This window comes from Athene cunicularia (assembly GCF_003259725.1).
Source record: "Athene cunicularia isolate RWA chromosome 6 unlocalized genomic scaffold, athCun1 chr6_part1, whole genome shotgun sequence".
NCBI classification, from domain to species: domain Eukaryota; kingdom Metazoa; phylum Chordata; class Aves; order Strigiformes; family Strigidae; genus Athene; species Athene cunicularia.
The window spans coordinates 13,481,713-13,505,908 of record NW_020799105.1 but is presented as its reverse complement, the minus strand read 5'-3'; the positions used below and the strand labels follow the sequence as shown (position 1 = coordinate 13,505,908).

The following is a 24,196-nucleotide window of genomic DNA, read 5'->3' as shown; positions in this document are numbered from 1 at the left end:
AGAAAGAAAGAAAGAAAGAAAGAAAGAAAGAAAGAAAGAAAGAAAGAAAGAAAGAAAGAAAGAAAGAAAGAAAGAAAGAAAGAAAGATCATTCTAATACCTAGCTCTTAAATAGTGCTTTTTAGCTATAGATCAAGGTACTTTACACAGAAGAGAGTTATAACAAGGTCCAGGGCTGTTCTATAATAGTCAGTGGAGAAATCCCAAAACACTGTGTAAAGATGCTTACGCTGTGGTGTCAGCATGCACCCCAGAATTTCAGTTCTTTTCCCAGTTCTTTTTTCCCCAAGTGCCACAGTGCATGCTCAAGAGCAGTTGGTGCAACATGTGACAAAAACTCTCTTCCCAAATGTTCACCCTCCGTGCAATCCACCGCCCTGCCACATGTGGTTTTAATAACCAAAACATAAAAGATGATGTGAGTTGGCAGTTGCCTTCTGGATTGCCATCAAAAAGCCCTTCTCTGTCATTAATCAGGCCTCTCCATGCCACCACCAACCAGAGCAAAAATAGTACATTATAGAGATACAGAGCATGACTTTCTTCTCATGGATTAGCCCAGACTAAAAGGACTGCCTCGTGTGTCTCTCAGCTGGGACAACATGTACACGTCAAGGCAAGATTTCCCTTTTTCCATCCTTACAGCAAATGGATTGAAATTCCTCATCCTTTTCACCATTACATTGCTCTTGGCCAAAACATGCCCCTTGGGTTCAGGGAAAAGGCTTTCCATGTGTCCCAGCTCATAACACTCACTGGGGCTGGGGACACAAAGGTGCAGGGAAAAATCACTGTATTGTTGAAATCAGTGGCTTGGTTGTGTGTGTTTGCCTGTTCCCACATTGCACAGTTCTGCATGGCCTTGGCTATGGGCACCCGAAAGTCCCTGGGTTTGTGTGAAGTCATTTGTCCAAAGCACAAGGGAGAACCTTATTCTTCAGCAAAAAGCAGAACAAGGAAAGGGAAAAGGGTTTAAATGATTGGAAAGTGAACCACATACTTCAGCTCTCCCTGCTCAGGATCTGTTCAATCCGAGCCTACAGACCTGCTTCATAGGTATAAAGGAATCATCTGCTCCTCTGCCCAACAGCAGCCAAAACCTTGCCTGGAGCTGGGCCTCAGCACAACACCCTTGGACCAGCCAGCAGCTAACATCACACAACTCTGTGCCGGGAGGTGAGTCTGTGATCAGAAACACTATTCACTTGTGAAACACCAGTGAACTATAGCCGTCTGTTTCACCATCTTAGTATTGCTGCCTTTTTATCAGCTGCCTTAGCTTTGTTTGAGGTTGGGCTCCCCACACCCCACCCCTTAGTAATAGGGTTGCTTTTATGGCCAGTCCCAAATGATTGCTGCTCATATAGCAAACCCAAGTACAGTTTGGTTAATCAAGACCACTTACCTGATGCTGTGCTCTCCTTTGGCTTGTTAAGAACTTGAGTTCAAAAGAGGTTCCAGCTGCCAAGAAGCCAATTGCAGTGATTATAGCAAATATTGAGGAGAAAGATCATAGAATCATTTAGGTTGGAAAAGGCCTTTAAGATCAAGTCCAACCACTAACCTACCACTGCCAGGTCCACCATTAAACCATGTATCTAAGCACCACATCTACACAACTTTTAAATACCTCCAGAGATGGTGACTCAACCACTCCCCTGGGCAGCCTGTCCCAATGCTTGACAATCTTTTCAGTAAAGAAATTTTTCCTAATATCCAATCTAAACCTCTCCTGGAACAACTTCAGGCCATTTCTTCTTTTCTATTGCTTGTTACTTGGGAGAAAAGACAAACACCTACCTCACTACAACCTCCTTTCAGGTAATTGTGGGGAGTGATAAGGTCTCCCCTGAGCCTCCTTTTCTCCAAGACTAAACAACCCCAATTCCCTCAGTCAGTCCTCAGAAGACTTATTCTCTAGACCCTTCACCTGCTTTGTTCCCCTTCTTTGGGCATGCTCCAGCACCTCAGTGTTTTGCTTGTAGTGAGGGGTCCAAACTGAATGCAGTATTTGAGGTGCAGCCTCACCAGTGCCAAGTACAGGGGGACGATCACTTCTCTAGTCCTGCTGGCCACACGATTTCTGATACAAACCAGGATGCTATTGGCCTTCTTGGCCACCTGGGCACTCTGACGGCTCATATTCAGCCGGCTGTTGACCAACACCCCCAGGTCCTTTTCTGCCAGGCAGCTTTCCAGCCACTCTTCCCCAAGCCTGTAGTGTTGCATGGGGCTGATGTGACCCAAGTGCAGGACCCACACGTGGCCTTGTTGGATCTCATACATTTGGTCTCAGCTCATCGCTCCAGCCTGTCCAGATCCCTCTGTAGAGCCTTCCAGCCCTCAAGCAGATCAATGCTCCCGCCTAACTTGGTGTCATCTGTAAACTTCCCGAGGGCGCACTCAATCCCCTCATCCAGATCATTGATCGAGATATTGAACAGAACTGGCCCGAATACTGAGCCCTGGGGGACACCAGTCATGACTAGCTGCCAACTGGATTTAACTCCATTTACCACAATTCTTTGGGCCTGGGCACCCAGGCAGTTTTTTTACTCAGTGAAGCATATGCCTGTCCAAGCCATGAACAGACAGTCTCCCCACAAGAATGCTGTGGGAAATGGAGTCAAAGGCTTTACTAAAGTCCAGATAGACAACATCCACAGCCTTTTCCTCATCCACTAAGCAGGTCACTTTGCCACGGAAGATCAACTTAGTCAAGCAGGACCTGCCTTTCATAAACCCCTGCTGACTGGGCCTGATCTCACTGGGTTGTCCTGCACATGCTGTGTGATGGCACTCAAGATGATCTGTTCCATAATCTTCCCCAGCACTGAGTTCAGAGTGACAGGCCTGTCATTCTCTGAATCTTCTTTCAGATGGCTGTCACATTTGCTAACCTCCAGCCGCCTGGGACCTCCCTGGTTAGCCAGGAGTGCTGATAAATGATTGAAAGTGGCTTGGTGAGCACTTGTGCCAGCTCTCTCAGTGCCCTTGGGTGAATCCCATCCATCCCCGTAGACATGTGTGTATCTACATGGTGTAGCAGGTCGCTAACCATTTTCCTTTGGGTCATGAGGGCTTCGTTCTGCTCCCTGTCCCCGTCTTCCAGCTCAGGGGGTTGGGTACCCAGAGAACAGCTGGTCTTACTATTAAAGACTGAGGCAAAGAAGGCATTAAGTGCCTCAACCTTTTCTTCATCCTTTGTCACTCTGTTTTCCTCATGCATCCAATATAGGATGGAGATTCTCCTTAGACCTCCTTTTGTTGCTAAAGTATTTAGAGAAACAATTTTTATTGTCTTTTATGACAGTAGCCAGATTAAGTTCTAGGTGGGCTTTGGCTCTTCTAATTTTCTCTCTGCATAACCACATGACATCCTTGTAGTCCTGAATTGCCTGTTCCTTCTTCCAAAGGTCAGAATCTCTCCTTTTTTCCTGAGTTCCAGCCAAAGCTCTCTGATCAGCCAGACTGGTCTTCTTTCCAGCCAGCTCATCTTTAGGCACATGGGGATGGCCTGTTCCTGCACCTTTAAGATTTCTTTCTTGAAGAATGTCCAGCCTTCCTGGACTCCTTTGCCCTTCAGGACTGCCTTCCAAGGGACTCTGCCAACCAGTCCCCTAAACAGGCCAAAGTCTGCCCTCTGGAAATCCAAGTTCTGCAGACCCCCCTTTCTTACTTCTCCAACAACTGAAAACTCTGTCATTTTGTGATCACTAGATACAGGTGCTCTCTGCAGGCAGACAGGCTGATTAAAAAGATTGCCATCCCATGGGCATGTTGCCACCTGCCAACTCTCACGCCTGTGTAATACAGCAGGGGTCTCTGAAGTTTTTCTTAGTACAACTGACGGAAAATTAGCCTGAGGACTTTCAAGCTCATTTTGTGGCTGTGTTTGCTCAGGCTGGTAGACCTTCCATGCAGCAGGTCAGAGAGCTCAGGTGAGCCCTTCCATAAGTAGGGCTGGGGCAGTCACATCCCTCCAAAGGGTAGAAAACAGGCTGGTAATATCTGCCACCCAGACTAGTAGATGTAAAAGAAAGCATTTTCCTATCCAGAAAGCACTTTAAACTCTTCAAGCTGTCTGAAAAACAGTGACTCAGGCCCTCCTCAGACTACTGACTGCGATAAAGCCCATTCACTCTCCACTACCTGTGACTGTGGCCCCAAGCCTCCTCGTAGCCACATCCCCACGCAGACCCACATCAGCAACTTGCATCCTCCATCTCTGACACCAGCAACTACCATCTGAGGACACCTGGTGCCATGCCTCAGCTTCTGATGACAACATGGAGCCAGAGTAAGGTAGACTGGCATCAGTAGGGTCTTCCCTTTGGGAACACCAGCTCTCTGCTACCCCCTACCCCTCAAAACACACCACCGCAGAGATCACAGGCAAGTGGAGCAGCCAGTCCATCTGCCTGGCCTCCTCAGTGCTTTCTACAAGGATCTCCCCTCTCCTACTTGGTTTCTCAGCTGCCACGGCACCACCTGGCCACCAGAAGAGCCAATCTGCAAAAGTTCACATTACTATTTCATTTTTTTCTGCTTCAGAAGCACAGAAACATATTGTGGGATGGCAGCTGTCTTGGTATCACACTGCAGCCCTGCAGCCCTGAACCCAAGTCTACAAGAGCAAGTCAACATTGGTCAAATCACTTGAACTCTCCATATCTCATTCAATAATCTGTCAAATGAGGTTGATAATATCTCACTAGGTTGCAGTGAGGTTTAGTTAATTATTTTAATGCACTTGAAGATGTTTAGATATTTGTAATATGAGCACACATAGGCAAAACATCAGTAATTCTGTGAGTGCCAGTCCTTGATCTGAGTACATCAAGAAGTCTCTAGCAACAGGCGGGTGGTTAGCAAGTATGAAAGTACCAGAAGTATCTGTGGACAGATGGCAAATCCCTCCTATCCTCACAGGTACATGTCCTGTGTTTCAGAAGTACCCTGCCCATTTCTAACCAGTGACTGTCCAGCCTACAACAAGAGCTTCCTTTATCAGCGCAGCAAGATGATGCTCCTGCATAATCAAAATTAATCAATTATGTTGTACAACAGCTTATTCACTTTGATGTGCATATCTAAATAATTATTGCAGGTGTATGCAAAACAGGTTCTAGCTTAATAGGCTCCCTATTTTGTTCAGTTTTGGCCAGAATGATTGCCTATGAAGAAAAATCAGAGAGCTTTAGGCAGTTGTTATTGTTAAAAAACATAGTTTGCAGGGAGGAAGGAATTTGCAGTGGGGAAAAGAAGTCTCATTTGAATAACAAAACAATTTTTGTTGATGTTGTTGTTGTTTATGAGCTATTTAAGCCCTGGGGTGGGTAGAAAAGGGGAAATAAGAGGGATTTATCTGTCAAAAATATTTTAAACAGATAGTACCAATGATAAAAATCCTATTTTGAGTTTGAGCAATAAGTAGCACATCATACAGTTTCTAGGAAGGAAATTAAAATAAAAGAGAACTTAATAAGCCATGAAAATATTGTAAGAAGTGGTATGTATTTTTTAAAATAAACACAAGTAACATTTCATCCCCCTTTAAGCTCTCAAATATTTCAATTTATTCAGCCAGACTCACCATCCTCACTGTTAGAACAGTCTGGAGACCAAGATGGCATTTAGCTTCCTCCCTTCAAGTCACAGGGAGCAATGTTTCCAGCGCAGAGCTTGAAGCACTGATGCCTCTCTAATCCCAGCAAACCTTGGCCTCTCTTGCTCCGCTCAGTTTACAGAGGCAGAGTTGTGCCAAAGACTCAGTCCTTGCTCTAATTGTCTCTGCAGTCCACAAACGAAATCAGAAATAGCAACCTGTTGCCACTAGCAGGAGGTTGGAGACACACAGAAAAAAATAGGCAGAAGGGACCAGCAGTAGGGACCATCAGTGGCCACAGAGCAGTGGCTACCCATGCTGACTTGCAGAGCAGTGACCTCTGTGATTAGGACATTTGTAATACAACTGACATATCCACAAATATATAAGGTTCAGACACTGTGCACACAACAGCTCAGATCGGTTTTCAGCTCTACCATGAATCTCTGTTGCTTAAAAATCTGTCTTGGTCCCTCACTTCTATGATTGCTTTCTGCTTCATTTTAAGAGTTCACTGAAGTCATTTCTACTCACTCCACATAAACCAGTTTTGACACCAGTTCTATTTCCATCTTTTGGCTCCATGTGAAACGTCCACATTTTAACAGCCCAATGTTCATAGCAGGCAACAAAGCTGGGCATCCGAACATGTCACACGCGAGCACTGCCTGGATTAAACCTGTTTCTTGTAACCAAGCCAAGAAGAGACCAGTTACCTCCATCACTTGTACATGCAGCCAGTCACAGAAGTCAACAGTAAAAAAGAATGAGGCAGAAAACCCACAGGTGTTGTGGTATTTACATGGAAATATGTATGCAGAAGCCTTCAGCTTTCAGAAGTTTGTCACTGTTTTAGAAAAATAAAATGTCCCTTTTATACTGTGAGTAGTTAGTCATACTTTCTTTTGTGTTTTGGTTTTCTTGGTTGATTTTTTTTTTCAAACTAATAAAACCAAGACTTATCACAGACATTTCACAGGGTACATTTGCAACATTTAAATTAAAGACCTATCATTTTTGACAGGCATCTTCGACATATTTTGATTTAAAATTTTTTTTTTAAGTTTATTTTTTATACAGAAAGGGAAAAACATTTCAGGCAACTGCTCAAAAGTGGTGACTTGTTATAAATGGATCAGTGTTTTCTTCCAGAGAAATACCCAAAGATATTCCTAATTAGCAGTAAGATAATTATCACAAAGCCTCCCATGTTCAGCAGTGACATGCTAAATCACCCCCGCTTGCAATTTCTAGAGCTCCACAAAAGCCAGAAGTGGGAAGAAGGAGCGACAAGGGGAGTTACCACCTGCTCGCCTGGGAACGAGCTGCAGCTCTAACCACTGCCAAGAGGTGAGTCCCAGCAGGCCCCTCGCACGCCAGCCTTCCCTCCAGGCCAGCTCCATCCCCTCATCCTCCCTATATGTGCCCGTCACAGCTCTTTTCTCCCACGTATCCAACGCTGTTTTCACTGTCTTGGTTTTCTTCGCTATGAGTCTGGGTATTCCCAACAGCACAGGTTAGCAAGAGCCTTTTTTTAAAGGCTTTTCCTGCCCATCAGCGAGCACAAGCTCCCCACAACTAGACAAGGGCATTGCTTCTTGCGTACACGCATGTGTTACAGCCGACAAAAAAGAAACAGAGCATTTAGTATGGAATATTTGGAAGCCGTTGATCTTTTTTCTTTTCTAAACACTAACAGAAGTTCCCAAAGAAGCAAGCAAACAAACAAAAATTAAACCGATTTTGTTTCCATTTTTGAAAGCTGAGGTATTTCAGGATATCCCCATCAAACCTTATCCTAATTTTCAGAACCTGGAAGGGAGAAAAATGATGTGAAGACAAAGGCAGGAAATGAACCTGAAAATTGGAAAAGCCAAAATGTTTGAATTTCAACATTTGCAATGCAATTTCATTATTTAAATAGAAATTGGTTTTGACTCTGCTAAAAAACAGCAGGAAATTTCAACAGAGATGAGAGCTGCATCAGGACAGCTTCTCTTCTCTGCTCAAGATCAGATTCAGCATTTTTCCCTCTTGCCATTGTTTGGCTCTTGAGCAACTTTGCTTAGAGGAATGCTGACCATGCAGCTGGCTCTGCAGGGGTTTCCCAACTCATAACTCCTCCCAGAAATAAGGCAGGATTATCAAGAATTCCCCAAATCACAGTTTTTCTGGGGAATTCCAGATTCCCCAAATCAGCAGCATGTAACACATACTGTGGCAGTGGCAAGACCTCCCTCCTGGAGGGACAGGTGCCTCCCTTGGGCTGGTCCAGCCCCAGCCTCACAGGGTTGGGGCACCAAGACCCCGGTTTCTCATAGCCATCTCTGGGCTTCAAGCTCTGGCCCAGCTGTAGCACTCGAGACTGTTGCAGAGATGAGAACTGCAAAGTGAGTTGCCCAGGAGGCTGATTCAGAGAAAGAGCTTAATTTAGCCTCTCTGAATCACCCTGCAGAGATGGCTGCTCTCCGACTACAAAAGGAACTGGAAAGTTTAGCGGAAAGTTTACCTCTGTGAATCCCTGTCCCCAGTGTCACACAAAGTCTGCTTCAGTGCTTAATCCACGTGGCCCAAATCTTGAACTGTGGCCTCAAGCACTCTCATGCAAACAAACCAAAAATAGGTGGGACAGAGCAGAGACTAGCAGAAACCACTTTTGTTATGGTGCTACGCACCATTTGTGTTAAAACATCATTAAAAACATTTCTCCGTGCCCTGAGAGCCACCTGCACTCCCTGCCCAGGGGGAAGGGGGAACCCAGGGCTGCATCTGAAGTTCAGAGACAAGCTCAGTGGTGGCATGGACATACAGCAGGGCCAAAGCTTTCAGAGAGAGGGAGCAACCCAGCAACCTGCCAGTGAGCTCTGTGCCCACTTAAACACCAATGGAAAGTCAGGGCTCATTTGCCTTGCTGTTTTATATAAAGGATCCTGAGTTATTATTAAATCACAGAAAGAAACTTAGAGGGGGGAAAAATGGTTCTCAGACTCTAGCTCTCAGGTCAGCCTCTCATATCCAGAACATTTCCTTGCCAAAACAAAAAAATCTTGGTAAGGGGGTTAATGGCTGAGACACAGCCTCTGGAGAGCTCTCTGTGTTTCCATTTTTTCTGGAAACCCGACAAGGGGTTTTCCTCAGGATGATAAGCTTCAGAAGAGGGTTTGCATGATCACACTGTCTGTGGGTCAGTCTGTCTGCATTCCCCTTTCCTTGTATCCTCCTTGTCCACAACCTTTTAATCTTGGTAGTCAGTTTTGAACAGACTGACAATCTGCTCTCTTCCCTTACCAGAGCCGTGCAGTTATGACTGCAGTTATCTGTGCCTCACAACGCCTGCACTCAGGGAAAGGAGCTTTGTTCCTTAGTGATGGGCCAGTCTGTCCTCTCAACCCCTCTGCATTTCTATGGACCAAGCAGCTGTCACACGGCTGATGTGGGGACCAAAGCCTCATCCTCTGCCCAGAAGCACAAGCATGAGCAAGGAGAAACAGAGGGGCTATTGCCAGTGCTCTTCAGGGAGCCAGATTTCTCCACCCATAACAGCATTTGCCCACTTGTAGCCAGTGGATCAGAGCCTTGCTGTGCTGTGAAAGCACAAGGAGGACTCGGACACTATGTTGTCTCTGACAGGGTTAGTTCAGGTTTTTATTGATCTGCATTTGTGGGGTTTGATCCACAGCTGCAAATTCAAGCCCAACGCTAAGTTTGTTTTCTGAGAGCCCCCTCCACATCTTGTGCCTGGGTGTCCTCTTTGTTGTGCCACACTTAGGCACAATGGGCAGCTGTTGCCGTCACAATAATGTCACTGAACTAAAAAAACTCCATTTAGAAGCTGCACCACATGCTCCACCTCATTACCTGAAAGAATCCTATGCATGAGATACTCTTGTTTTCACCAGCTTTGCTTCTTGCAAATGATTGGTAGTGTAAAGCAATCTGAAAAAGCGAATGTTTTGCAGATCAGACACTGCTCATCACAGAACGTTACAGCTCCTAAATTATTAATAGTAAAAAATGAGGTGTCCCAGAGCTGCTCATTTCTGGGTGAGGGAGAGTAGGAGGGTGGTAAGAAGAAAGGATTGTGCTATTACAGGTTATTTTTATCCAACATTTCTATGCTTCTGTCATTAGCTAATTGATGACACAGCCTGTTTAATATTATGTCTGCCTTCAGTATTTATAGCTCACCAATTACTGTGTTATCTAGGTGCTACTAACAAGCTGCTCTCAGAAGAATTTAGATGCTCATGGCTGGATTTTTTGATGCAAGGAAATGCAACTCTCTTGAAATCAGATGGTTTATACTAGCCAAGGATTTATTGACTATCCTGCTTAATCCCGTGTGGCACTGCTGGATCCCAGTTCATCCAGTACTGGGATACAGCAACAGTAGGAACAAGACACCATATTGCACAGCACAACAGCGTCTGCCCTTCACTTCCGACATTACTTCTGCACTAGCCACCAGAAGATCCAGGGCCAGTTATGCAGTGGGACACCTCCGTGTGTCATCTTTGCCTTCAGCAGGGATGAGAGCAGCTCAAAGCAAATTTTCATGCATTTGATCGAAGCACGAACTCCCTGGAGAGATGGAGAGAAGAGGGGCTGTTTTCCAGGTAACTGTCCAGTCAAATACCTCCTAAATACCAATGATCTCTTTGTAGCTGAATTCACAGCACCGAACAGTCATAAATCATAAATTGGCTGAGGTCTTGCACTTGTGGCGGATGGCACTGACCTTTGGGCAGTGCTGCTCAGTGAGAGAAGCTGTACTATCCACGTGCAGAGCAACCTCCAAATGTCAAAACTGCTCTCAACTGTAACAGACAGACACCAAACAGCTTGGGCATTCCTACAGTACGTTACCAGGAAAAAAATATGCCTCAGTACATATTAATTTCTCTTTCCGCCACCTACCCTACAGCTTCCATCTGACAATGACAAATGCACAGCCCCAAGGACACCATGTTCACAAAGAGCTTGTTGTTTCAGATGCAGGTCCCTTGGGCTGCCAGCCATCAGCAGGTCCTGTTGGTCTGCGGGACTCAGCAGAGCTCAGCACAGAGTTAGTGATTCAAGACCCACCAGCAACATGCCTCTACCAGGAGCTTGTCTGCAGTGCTATCGGTGGCATAAGCAGGAGTGGTTAGCTACAGTAAAATAGCAATTTTCTGCTAATTGTAAACAACGGTGATGCCCATGTATTTCATTTCTGCCTTTATCGAGTAAACCTGAGAAATAATGAAACCCGGGGAGAACATTTGAACTTTTATTGTACGGGGTAAATGCTCTATAACATTAACAAATCAAAAAACATTACTTCCTGAATAGCAAAATGCCAGGACATTTAGATTAGCCATGCTCAGATTCCTGCTGTGATCGGTGTGTAATCGTCCACCAGCAAAGAACAATCTCTCAAAATTAGTGCTTGTCACAGAGCTCCAGACTGCCTAGAGCTGCACTTAACAGGGCTTATAGTTGAAATGCACAGAAATCTGCTTTTAACCCCAAATCAAAGAACAGCCTTTCCGGTGGCATTCTCGCTGCAGCTGGCCCCTGCCTCCTTTTCATCCCTTCTTCATGAGGGAATCTAGTTTGGCCTTAAAAAGCATCTTTGTTTTATAGAAATTGGCATGTTGCAATGCAGCTGCACGTGACCCGCTAATGGCTCCCCCCACAAGACCCACAGGGACTCCAGGGACTGATAGATCCTGGTTCAGCATTACATTACAACAGACACTGTGCAGAAGAGACAAGTCACGAGACAGGACCAAGGCTCAGCAGCAGCTGAAGGGGACACCCCTCTCCCAACACCAAGTCAGTTCTTAACACAGAGTTAAGCAGTTAGTCTAGCTGGAGCATCCCACATTAGAAGCAAACACCCCAGCACTAGGGCATTATTAGCTCCTTCGCTGCCATTTCTAGCCAGAAATTTTGTGATGGAGCCAAGAATACCTTGCCATCGCAAGTTTTGTTAAAATAAGCATAGGTATTTTAAGAGATTCAGTTTCAACAAGTCAGCATATTCTGCTAAAAAGCATTTAGTTAGAAAACTCCCAGCCAGCTGTAATAGCATTCAACATTTCTATGAAATTTCTTTTTCATTCATAAAGACTGTCTATATTTTTACGTTATAAAGTGACAGAAAAAAGTTTCTATGCCCCTAAGATTGCATTCTTTAGTGGCAGTTCCTCAACAGGAAAAACAATAGCCTTAATTTTAAAAGAGAAGGGGAAGGCTACAGAAGCATCAGTGGAGAAGATTAGGTGGCCTGAGGAGAAAAACAGCACAATTAGCTCCTGTCTGCACCTGACTGCTTTCTGCAGGCTCTTCCAGCTAAGCCAGTAACAAAAACACAGTCAGGCTGCTTGGAGAAAGCAGCTTGGTCCTTCTTCATACTGCAGCACAGAGCGTAGTGGCAGAGCCTCCTCTCCAGTTTGCCCACGTTTGGAGGTTGCTTTGATTCACACTCCATCTTCACTGGCTCCTGTTTCACTTAAAGCTTCCCCAGTCTCTGTGAGTGCAGACACATTTAAGGGACTGTCCAGAAGCTTATGAGCCCCCCACAAGTACCCAGAATAAACTCATCTCTAGCAATTAGATGGAGGCATTTTGCTTCCTTCAGTCAGTTGTAGAGGGATGTAGAGTAGTTCTGCTTTCTCTCTGCACTCACATCACAGAAACAAGTTATCAACAGAGGCATTGGCACAACAGATCAAAACAGTGGTTCAAATAGCTGAATAGCCTCTCCCCAGACAGATATTTCAAGTGGAAGAAATCAAATTAAAGAGCAAGGTCCTGTAGAAGTTATGAAATCATCTGCTTTAGCAGCTCAGTCATAATCTGCCAACAGCTCCCCTACAAGGCATGTAAGAGAATAAAGTTAGAAGATGTGAAGCCTCTCGGTTTGCTCTCCTCCCAGCTAAAAATGGGCTCAGCTCTCCATGCACTTAGGGCTGAGCACAGTGCAAGGGAGCTCAGAACGTGTCTGCTGTGCTACACAGCAACGGGGAGCAGCGCCTGAGCCAGACAGTGAAGGGAAAAGCAGCTGCTGCACAGACAGCAGCTATTTTCTTCCCCAGCACGTGGCCTTTCTCAGCCGTTCCTCGCCTCCCATGCTCACAGCACCCAGGCTCCCCATGATGAGTCCTGTCACATCTTTAACATCAAAAGCAGCACTGCAGGCTCCAATCCTGCTGGAGCAGTGAGATCAGCACCTGCCTTGAGCCTGGAGATTGTCAGATCTGCCACGGCATCAGTCCCCTGTGCTTGTGCATGGTGTCACTAGAGGGGAAAAAAATAGAGCATCTGGGGACAACACGAGTTGTGCCTGTCTGCCTCTCACTCCTGCTGCAGCCTCAAGGATCAGGGTGCTCTGGCAACCATCCATGAGCCACCATCTGGATGTGCCACTGCCACAGAAGCTACAGCAAGGGACAGAACATCTTCTATGTTGCAGCCTTTCTGACATGCAGGGCAAAGGAGGATCATGCCAGAGCTCCAGTGAGAGGTTCACCCAGCAGCTTCAGGACAAAGCTCATGATCGGCCTGGGCCCAGGGTGCCCTGTTTAGAAAGCACTATCCATCACCTCTGCCCAAATCCTTCTTCCAGGTGGACATACAGGGTAGGACATGAAGAAGGACAGTCCAGCTGCACCAGGTCAGGAGAAGGAGAGGGGAAAAAAAAAAAAAAAAAGGACAGAACAGAGTGCTACAGGTTTTACTTCAGTCTGATAGGGTGTAAATAAATGCCTTGAGCTAAATGAAACATTTGGAAGAGCTGGACAGCAATGCACTCACAGACCTTGGCACTGTTTAATAGAGGATTGAGAAGAGCTTCCTTCATGGGCTGTACAAAGGCTGTTCCCCAACATTTGCCCCAGCTCCTGGGCTTGAGTTGACTCAGGCAGGACACTGGGCAGGATGTTCAACCCTGACACCACACACCCTCGTTTCCCTGCTCTTTGGCCAGCATCCTTCTGTTCTGGAGTTTACACTGGTGCAAGTCAGCAGAGCTGCGCTGACACCAGTGCTGAGCATCCTGCCCTGGCTACAATCCCACTGCACTACATTTTGCACACCCCAGACAAACCAATACAGCAACTGGAACCTGAGCTAGCTAAATTGCCAAGCTATTTCTCCAGATTAGCCATCCTTAGATATGTTGCATTGAACTGCCACAGCCTTCATGGTTGGTGAGGTATTCACTGTCTCACTTCATTGGGAGTCAGGAAAATGAAGCAGCTGTGTGAGGTGTCCCATTACTTAAACAGTTTGTACTGAACCTGAAGCACCTCACAGGGAGGCAGCCAAGAATTCGTCCTGCCCCTTATCATAGTGTAAATCTGAAGCATTACAAAAAAAATAAATCCTCTACAAAGACAGGAAAGTGTCCACCACTGCCCTATGCAAATTCACTCTTTCCAATGGAGAAGCCCTGAATACATATGTAAAAAGTTTTTAAAGGTGCCCTTTGGCTATAAAGCAGATTTTGCTCAGGGTTATGTCAGCAGCAGGAGATGCATCCAATTCCTTGCACAGATCTTCCTTTCAGGGGATGCTTAAGGGTGGGGTAGAGGAGGTTAACTCCCTGCTCAATTCATCACACCACAGAAGCTGGAGGAGACAGGGCTGCAGCAGGCTAAGCTCAGAGGATATTCAGTGCAGCAGCTGGATGACCAGCACAGGGAGACAAATCTGCGTTAAGGGAAGGGAAGGCCAGCAAAGCTACAGGAATGCAGCTCTTTGAAGAGGTCAGCCCCTTCCTCCCCTTCTGGAATGGCAGGCAGCTGAGGCAGGGAGATGCTGAACTGAGTGCCGTCACCCAAACCTTTCTAATTTACCTCAGTGCAGTTCACCACTCCAAGCTGATGAGGGCCACAGAGGGGAGCCTGCACTTGAGATTTTCAGACCAAAGAGGATTGATGCAAACTTCAAACACACACATCTCCAGCACATCCATCACCTGGTCTGTATTTCATCCACTCAGAGGGAGGGGGAAAAAAAAAAAAAAGTTTGAGAGGCTTCCAGAAACTTCACAAGAAACAATTTCAAAATGACCGAGCACTGAGACCTCCCCTGGCCCAAGGGCACCTGACACAGTGGTAGCACAACCCTACACTGCGAAGGGCAGTGATATTAAGCCCCCTACAGCAGCGCTGTTGGAGGGCTAATCTCCTTCACCATCTCTGCAGTCAGACTGCAAAGGCACGAAGCAGCTTTCCTGCTTGCTTGAATACACCTTCATCCCCTTCTCTTACTATACTGCTCCTCCTTGATCTTCTACTCACTGCCCTCTCCACCTCACACCACCTCTTTCCCTCTCTTCCCCCTGAACCCTTTTTTGTGGCAGCTTCCACCTAACTGACTATTTTATAGTACATTAATGACAGCAGAGATGGAAAATAAGAACATGAGTCCTGTTCCAGAAGGAAGAAATAAAACCAGCCTTCTTGCCCTTACAGGAATAGCAGAGGGACAGGGGCAGCAGGCCTTCCCCAACAAGTTATAATGTGAGAGAATACAAAATTTATATTATTGAATAAAAGCTGTGTTTATTTTTAGTACAGATGATAACTGCTGTCAGCCACATTTATCTCCCCGCAAATCAGATGTTAACGATGGTACAGCAGCTCAGCCCACCAAAACATTTGTTGGTGTGGTGGTACTTGAATGTCTAACATTATCCCAGTGTCTGGTCTATTTAATGACCCTACAGCCACATCCTCTGGGCCTTATCCAAAGAAAAACCCTTCAGCTGAGCAGGGGGAGAAGAGTCCAGCAGTATGATGTCACCACAATTGTACCCATGCTTCCCTCCTTCAGAGAAATAGCATGGGACTGATGGCGATGGACAAAGGTGGACTCTAGGCACAGGGCTGGGCAACAGTAGCAGGACTAGAGTGGAACTAGAGCAGAACTAGACTGCATAACCAATGTATGCCTTCATTGCAAATCAGAAAACTGAAGGCAAGCAGAGTAACTTGTTACTACGACTCCAGTCCTGACTGATGCCATTCAGATAACATGTGCTGGAGAGGAGCATGGCAAAAAGCCTCAGCCCACTTCATACAGGAGCATCCCCTTCAGTCAGCTCCTCCTGTACCTTCAGACCCACCCAGGCTTTGACACCTCTGTGTTTCACACTGGCCCAGGCTGCCCATCCCAGAGGTATCCCATGCCCTCACGGCAGGAAAGCAGGGTTCATAACCCATTGCACTTGCAAAGCACAGCAGAGACAACTGCCTGGGCTGCATGACAGCACAAAAGCCCTGGAGGAGGCTGTGGAGGTGGTTATCAGGCAACAAGCACTATGGGCATGGAAATAAATCAGGTGGAGTCTCCTGACCCAAACCTCTGCTGTCCAGCCAGGCCTACTGCTTCTTTTTGGACTTCAGTATTTGGTTTCTGAACACTTCTCACTACACTTCAGCAAGCCTTCCTACTACCTGTTAGGCTGTCCTCATTGGTTTTGATAGAGAGATAAAGGCTCCCCTCTCTAATCCAGATCCCAATTATGTATTAGAGAAGAAACACACTGAGCTCCCAGTGCTAAAATACATCTTGGTACAGGCACCTCACAGAGGCTGGCGCAAAAAAGCCACAGTCCTACACATAGCCTGGGAACAGGTAGGGACCCCTCGCACACACAGAGCATCTCTGGGACAGCCTTGCTGCCTGGGGAGGCAGCACAGCAACAGGAAGCAATGGAGGAGGAGGTGGGGGCCAAGCCCAGGGTCCCTCTGTATGCGTATGGTCACTCCTGCAGCCCTGGCTCCTGCCACAGGCCCTGAATGTCTATTGCTGCTCCTCTGTGCTCCTGCAGCTCTGCCCTTCCCACCCCTTCTCCTAAATCCTCCACATTTGGGCCTGAGAAACTCTTATAGCCACCTACACAGCCCATTACTGAGACAGGATTCAAAAATTTTGCCCATCTGCTCTCAATCTGGTACCAGGTTGACCTTGGGTCAAGCACCCAAATCAAGGCTGGAAGATCACAACTTCTGCAGGCTGATGTAGTTACCAGTATAACCCATATACATCAGGAAACGTTGGCAGAAGAACAATACTAGCCTTGCCATCCTATCTTTTAAATACGAGCTGTGCGTATGCTACCCATATGTCCATCACCAACACTATTATCTTTTAAGCATTTATACCATTTGCTGCAGTCCTCCACAATAAATCAGGCTGCAGTATCAATGTCAAATCATAAGGGAAGATCGTTTTATATAGTAAAGCAGTGCTTTAAAGTTGCTTATGGCTGCTGTATTAAAAAAATAAAAATAAAACCTGCCCATAGTTCCAAAACAGTAATGACTTTGCCTTTAAAAATGAATTAGATATTAAACAAAAATCATAGCCCCAGAGGGGATAATTGAAAAAATGTAACAAAATAAAATAAAATTAGGAAGAAGAGGGGAAAATATACCTTCAGCTCTGTAAGTCAGAACAGCTTTCCCATCCTGAACACACAGCAGCACTGAAGAGCAGCGTGTTGGCACAGCTGTGCTGCTTTCCTTGCGTTCTTAACACCACTTTTGGTTGAATTAAGGAAAGTGACATGTGTCAAGTGTGTGCTGTGCCCCTGCCCAAGCAGCCAGGGAGGAGTCCTGTTGGTAGCAACATGGTGGAGTTATTCCTCATCTGAGAGTGTTCAGTGGTCCTGGGTGCCTCAAAGTCCCCAGTTGCCACTGCTCACCCACAGGAAGGAGCCAGGGACATCTGTCCCCCAGAGCTAGGGAAGAGCCTGCCCTGGCACAACAGCTCTCATGTGAGGCAATCTGGGACTCCGACTAATATTATTCCTCTAATGATAAAGAGTGATGCTATTTGCTTCAATGATCAATTCACCTGTTATTTCCCATCCCATGATATCTGGTTAAATGTAGGGCCACTCTTGAATGAAGGATAGAGAGAGGACCCTCTAGGAGAAGACCACAGTATTTGTGTATCAATAATAAAGACAAGTGGAGCAAGAAAGTTAACTTGTTCCTACCTGCAAAGGTCTCCAAAGCAGTGCATCTGCCCCAAGATAACAGAGCAAATCCAGGAGAATGCTCCAGTACTCCAAGTCTCACCACCCACACAGCTGCTCTGCAGTACCAGAGGCCTCCTGGCACAGAGAGTGAGCCAGGACACAGCAAAGAGCCACATGGGATAGAGGTATTTAATATCCATATAAATCCAGAAAGTCAGAGCCCTCACCACAGCCTGGCTCTCTCAGGGAAAAGGGCAATGATCCTTATCTCATCCAATTCAAAAGAAAAATCCTTGCAGCTCATCTGGACACTTCAGACTTGCTTGTGGCTAGGGAAAGTCTGTCCTGGTAGCTTGGTCATAGCCCACGACCCTTTGTTCATTCTCTTTAGCCCATGCTCTCCTGACCATCATTTTAAATCTTTGAGACCATAAGGTCCTTGTGAGTGAGACTATCTCTTCACTGTACATTTGGCCAGGGCATTGCAAATGAAATGAGGTATTGCATCCCCAGCACAAAAGAAAGATGCTTCACTCTTTACAGAAGACCTGCTGCACATCCCCTTCCTCCTTTCTCTTCTCCACCAATGAAGATCAGCAATTAATTTTCCTGTGCAGGATACAATCATTACACTTACACATTGTGCTATAAAAGAACCACCCATTTTTGTACTGGAAACTCTTAACCAATTCCTCAGGGACTGGCAGCTTGCACCAAACCTTTAATTATAGCCCCATAAGAACTATTACAAGAAAAGCACTGTAGATTAAGTGGAGATGGGAGGACTGGCATTACATGAGCAGGGCTGCAGGCTCAGTGCTTGCAGGCATCAGCCCGGGACACTGGAGCTGGGACACTGGGGAGGGGGCACAAGGTGGCTGCAAGAAGACAGGGCCCCTCCTTTATTCAAAACTCAGCCCCTGAAACACATTGAGCAACATGCTCTGCTCCTCCTCCTGCTGCCCAGGAGAGGGCTTCCAGGGCTCCACCAGCCACCACCTGCTCCTGTAACACGTCCCTGCCAATGCTGCCATCAAATTCAGCTATTGCACAGGTACAGATATAGCTCTCCCTGCCTAAGGGTGGTTTTACCAAGTGCCATAAGCCTGGGCATAACTCAGGAACAGTTATATTGCACCAAGTGCCTGCCTGCCCAGAAACAGCAATAGCCCCCAGCAAACAAAGGTCAGCTCTTGCCCATGTGGTTACAGCTGAGCTGCTCAGGACCTGCTGTAAAGGTGAGGGCATCCATCACGCACCATCACCACCGTGAGTGGCTCCAGAGAGGAGCAGTGACAGCTCAGAGCATCCCAGCAGATCCCAGCTTACACCATGGCAGCACTAACCCTGGCTTCATGCTCCTGCCCAGAGCCTGGCCTCCTGATGCATACATGACTGGATCAACAGCAGGCACTGGGCTATGCCACAGGCACAATTGTGGCTCCTCTCCAGCAGACCTGGAGAAGCAGCGAGCCAGCAGAGCAGCAGAGTCCCTTACACAAACTCGATGCCACTGCGCTATGCAAGTGCAAAGGGGGGGCTGCACAGGGAGGGGAGAGGAGGACGTTGTTACAGCAGCATTCAGAGGAAGGGTTTGTGAAGTTCCCAGGATGGAGACCTTGGGGATTTGAGCCAAAGGAAGATGTTAAGATTATGCAAATGTTCCTTATGCATCTCCCAGGAGTCTCTGGCTTTTCATCCCAAATTATTGCAGCTCCTCATTAGTCTATCTCTATCCCCTGCTCACCAAGCAAGACAGTGTCATCTGACTGTCAAAAGCTACCACATATCACAGAGGAAACACGTTTTCTCCCTCATGCTCACTCTGTGCCAGAAATACTGACCGCACTGGTCCTTCTCATTCATTATTCGAATTTCCCCTGTTGGCACCATTTGGATTTGGGGGGTTGTTTGTTTTCTGCTGTTGCTTCTGCACAAGCCGAGCTCCATGAGTTCCCTCCACCCTCTCAGCACCTGGAATCACACTGGGCCATAAGAAAGCCTTCCCACCAAAACTGCATAATATCTTCTTCCACATGGTACTCACCAGCCAAAGCAACAGGATAGCTTGGAGAACAAAACCCTGAACTCACAAAAAAATAATTCAAAACATTCAGTGGACTTCACTGCTGCCGAGTTTGGCCCTGGACCAGCACAAAACCACGGGCTGGCTTATTGGTGCTTCTGTGGAGCAAGACATGACCAACATGCTCCCAGAGAAGGGAATCCCAGAGACCTTCCCATTATATGGGGACCAAGGCAGCTTCACACCCATTGCATTGAGGCCCTTTCCCAGCACCCCCAGTTTTCAGAGCTCACTTTGCTCTCAAGAAAGCACCAAGTAAAAGGCAAGAAGCAGCAGAGTTGTTAAAGGCATTCAAAGGATAGATGGCCCAAAATGCATCTGGCAGGCACACCAGCCTGGAGGCAAGATGAGCCCTGGGGTGAAGTCCTTTTGGAGGACCCCTGAACTGCCACCCCTAAACTCTGCAAGCACAGCAGGAAGCCCCAGAAGCTGAGGGCAAAGGGACTTTGGCAGCTGATCCACACAGTAAATTAAGTTTAAATGAGGGAGATGTCATAAAAGGACCGTAAATGCATGACAGTGATTTATACGGAGCACCAGCCCTGAGCTGTGGTTATAACCCCATGATCCAGCCAGCTGCATTTATCACTACGGCTCTCACTAAATTCTGCTCCAGTTCTGGGAGCAATTTCCCTGGAAAACTGCTCATGCTTTTGGGATCGCTGTGTCTTTCACTTTTAGGTTTCTTCTCCCTCTGCCTTTGTTTTTTTTTTAATAAGCATCAAACTGCAGAAGTCCTAATGTCTGCTCAGGCTTCCATCCCTTCCTACAAACCATGCCACCCTTCTCCTCAAGGGGCTTTCAGTCTGTCCCACTCAAAAAATAATTCAAGAGAAATTACAGAGGAGTTATACTACTTCTGTCTCTGAAAGTGGTCTTTGTGCTCATATTATTTGCCAGTGATACTCTATCACCACAATTACCACTGCTATTTTATCTCTCTCTGCCTGTAATGCTGATGAGGGAGCAGCAGACAGTGCTGGTGTTTAAACTGAATAAGTCACTTAAATACATTTATACCCCCGGATCACAACATACCGCATAAAGCTAACCCTCTATCACACACTGACTTGATACAAATGCTCACCACAATATCAGGCAAAGCAATCATAAGAAAAATGCAGGATGATTTGATCTGCATCTGCCCGCGAGTCTTTGACAAAGGTATTAGATGAAAAAATTCAAAAAAGGGATGAAGCATCTCACCTATACATGGCTTTTGCTATGCTGACTCCACAAGGAAAGCAGCGACTTGAAAAACTCCTTGGTAGATTTGCAGCCATGCTTGTAAAGTCCTAATCCAGCAAGGGATTGCCCGAGGCTTGGCACTCGAACAGGGATTTTTTTTGTGAACAAATCAAAGAGGAAAAATGCCTGGGGCCAGTATGCTTGGTATGGGGGACCTGGCTCACATCCTGGCTGTGAAGCATCTCCCAGCTGCCCTCCCCAGCTCTGCTCCACTGCCCCATCTGTGCGCCAGGCCTGGGAGGCCTTTCCCCGTCACTGCTGTGCCAGTCAACAGTTAAAAATTGGTAGATGCTTGGATGCTGACTCAGTGATCCTGCACACCTTAAGCACTTCTCTGATGGACTCTGTCACAAACTTGACTGGGAAGAAATCACCTTGAGCTTTCAGCTACCTGTCCGAGATGTGATGTGGGTATCTCTCCTGAGCAGGGTTGTTATGATGTGGTTAGTGTCGGCCCCATTCCTTTTAGTCTTCATCTGGAATGTGCTAGAAAATGCTGAAAGACTGTTACAGACCTCATCACATCTGGAGCCAGATGTGGTCCCTGAAATTCACTGTCTACTGCAGTGCCATTGAACCAGAGAACAGTGGGTGGAGATGTTTCCCTGGACAATCTGATGGGCAGATAAAGCTCAGCAGAACTCACGGGCTTTGCATTGGCCAGGTGAATAACTTGTTGGTGATGGCATGTTATGATCCTAGGCAAGAGTCATTCTCTGAGCAGGCAATTAACCCAACACCTTTATTCCCAGTGCCCTTCTCCAGCCTCAGCACAGGCCCAGGGCAAGATCAGGGAAGAGGCAAGCCACGGTTTGGAAGCCTTGCATGGTAACACACTTCTGCATTCCTCTGCCTTACAGGTGCTTGGAGAGGAGAGGGATGAAGGTAACACATGCTCAAATTAGGGACAACACTTCAGCCTCTCATCTACCCCAAGAATCTCAGCTCCCAACACACCCCTGCTCCCTGAGCAACATTTTGCCCACAGCATAGTGCTATATGGACTGTGCTATAAACAACAACATTTCCTAGTTGAAGGATAGATCACCAAACTCAGTCTTATTGTTCTTCCAAGAGTCCAGTAAAACCCATTTGACAGCTCTCCCATCAGGCAGCTGACAAAGCAGTTTCCCAAGGCCAGCAGCCTGTGCTACCGCAGCCCTGGGGGAAGCCTTTCCCAGAGCTGCACTTCATGACATGTTTAATTAAACCCACTGGCTGCTCAGCAAACTCAGCCTCTCCCAGTGAGCTGGGGGAAGAGGGGAGGATAGGGGATCTCTGAAAAATGGGCAAGCAGCCCTACCTAGCTCACCTGGGAGGATTTGTCCATGCATGCACCAGGCTGTGGGCAGAGGTGATGGGAGGGAATCGGGCAGGTTACAGTATCACAAGAGCATGAGAAATCTGTTTTTTCTGGTGCCAGGACACAGGCCTGTAACACAGACCCCAATACTACTCTATGCTGTGCTCAGGTGAATTTCAGCTCAAGATTTGGCACTAGAGGTCTCAGGTTCCCATCCTCATCTCCAACAGAAAAACCCTCCGTGACCTGTCTGTCTTGCCCATAGTGCCTTCAGGGCACCAAAGGCAACACATGGCCATCACCTCCTGCTTCTCTTCTTTCCTCAAATTCAGCTTCAACCCAGGCAGAGCAAGTACCTGGATGAAAGCAGAGGCCAGACCCCGTGGTACAGCAGCAAGCGTCACCACTTTTCCCCCAGGCAGACCCCGGGCTGTTTGGATGCATCAATTTAGGAGCTGGAGTCAACCAAGGACAAAGCAGGTGCAGCCCTGGGACATGGGACGATACTGAGGAAACCAGAACTGCCAGCACGTGGAACAAAAGAAAGTGAAGAAAGCAAGGCCCCTGTTGCAAAACTTGATCAAAGCCCAGCAGAAACCTGCATGCTGCTAGCAAAGGAAATGGACAGGGGAGATGCACCAGACAACAGAGGGTTTGGGTAGTTTGTTGCCAGATTGCACTAGAGCAGATAGGAAAGAAAAATCAGTTATCCCTCAGCCTGAAGTAAATTACATGACACATCCCTCAAGAGCGCAAGGTGAATCTCTTGATCAGCCAAGCGATGCTGGCATGCAATTCCCCTTGATATCACCCGATTTGAATTTTAGTCGTGCACCCTTCGCAAGCACTAACAGCTCTGGAAACCACAGGCCTCTGTTCCCATGCAGAAGGAGCAGAGCACACAGCCCTGGGCATGAGTATCCTGGTGCCAGCTCTGCTGCTGGCTGGAGAAGGACAGAGCTCATCCCCTGCTTCATCCTGCCTTTGCACTCCCCACCAGAGCTGGGCATGCAGGGACCAGCTGGTTCCATGTGGGGACAGTCATCTGTCCTGTATTAGACAGGCAAAAATCAGGTTTGCCACCAGAAATATGACTTCTCCCAAGGTTATGAATCACATCGTTCTGACACCTCCCCACACCATGAGAGATGGGTGTGAGCTGCAGAGGTGGAGGGGAGCATGTGTTCAAACACTGGCTGAATACCAAAGTAGTTTCTTGGACATCCCATCCTCCCTTAGCACCTCCCCACTGCAGGATCCACCATGGGGTCTACCAACAGCTAAACCCACCAGAAACCCCCCCACCAGAGCCCCCACACTCCTGTAAAACAGAAGCACCTCATTTCTGAGGAAGACCCCCAGTGTATCCATCCAGAGCATCAGGCGGCTTATCCTGTATTACTGACCATGGGACAGGAATTGGCCTGGAAATGGTTTGTGTCCCATGAACATTCAATATCAATAATAAAAGTCAGAGGAAAAAAAAAATATCAGACTTGGATCCAGTAAGCACACATCAAATTAAAAGCAAAGAAAAAATTTCATCTGATGAGATGCAAATGGAAATACACTAAACCCTCAGCTAATGTACTCAAGCAGAGACCTGTTGACTTCTGTAACCAAAGTTCACTTAATTGCTCACTTCTTCCGGTTAATACAGGTAGCTTTAACTCGTCTGCTGTGCTTCATACCAATTGAAACCCTTATTTCTGCAACAAGGACAACAGGATCCACTCCAAAACCACAACAGAGGTTGCTTTAAGGAATTTTGAAGGTAACTTTGGCAAAAGCTGACTATTGAAGCTGCTCCAAATTCAGGACCGGTGCAAGCATCAGGACTTAGCAAATAGCTCACCACTAAGCAAATAAAGCAACGCAGGGCTGTGAAAGAAGGTTGGTCTGAGACATTTCAGATTGGCCTCTCTTTTTCCTCTACAGCATCTGAATCAGCAAGGGACTTGGTAATTTCTGG

The 24,196-nt window shown here is 46.8% G+C and overlaps 1 long non-coding RNA gene across 1 annotated transcript in view; it reads left to right on the top strand.

Annotated features, from left to right (window-relative positions):
• The window catches only part of LOC113481551, a 99,340-nt gene that overhangs the window by 68,874 nt on the left and 6,270 nt on the right, over positions 1–24,196 (top strand). Inside the window, exons 2-3 of the long non-coding RNA XR_003398695.1 lie at positions 6,862–6,957; positions 21,782–21,806. This is a non-coding gene — a long non-coding RNA (uncharacterized LOC113481551). The remainder of the gene's footprint in view (positions 1–6,861; positions 6,958–21,781; positions 21,807–24,196) is intronic.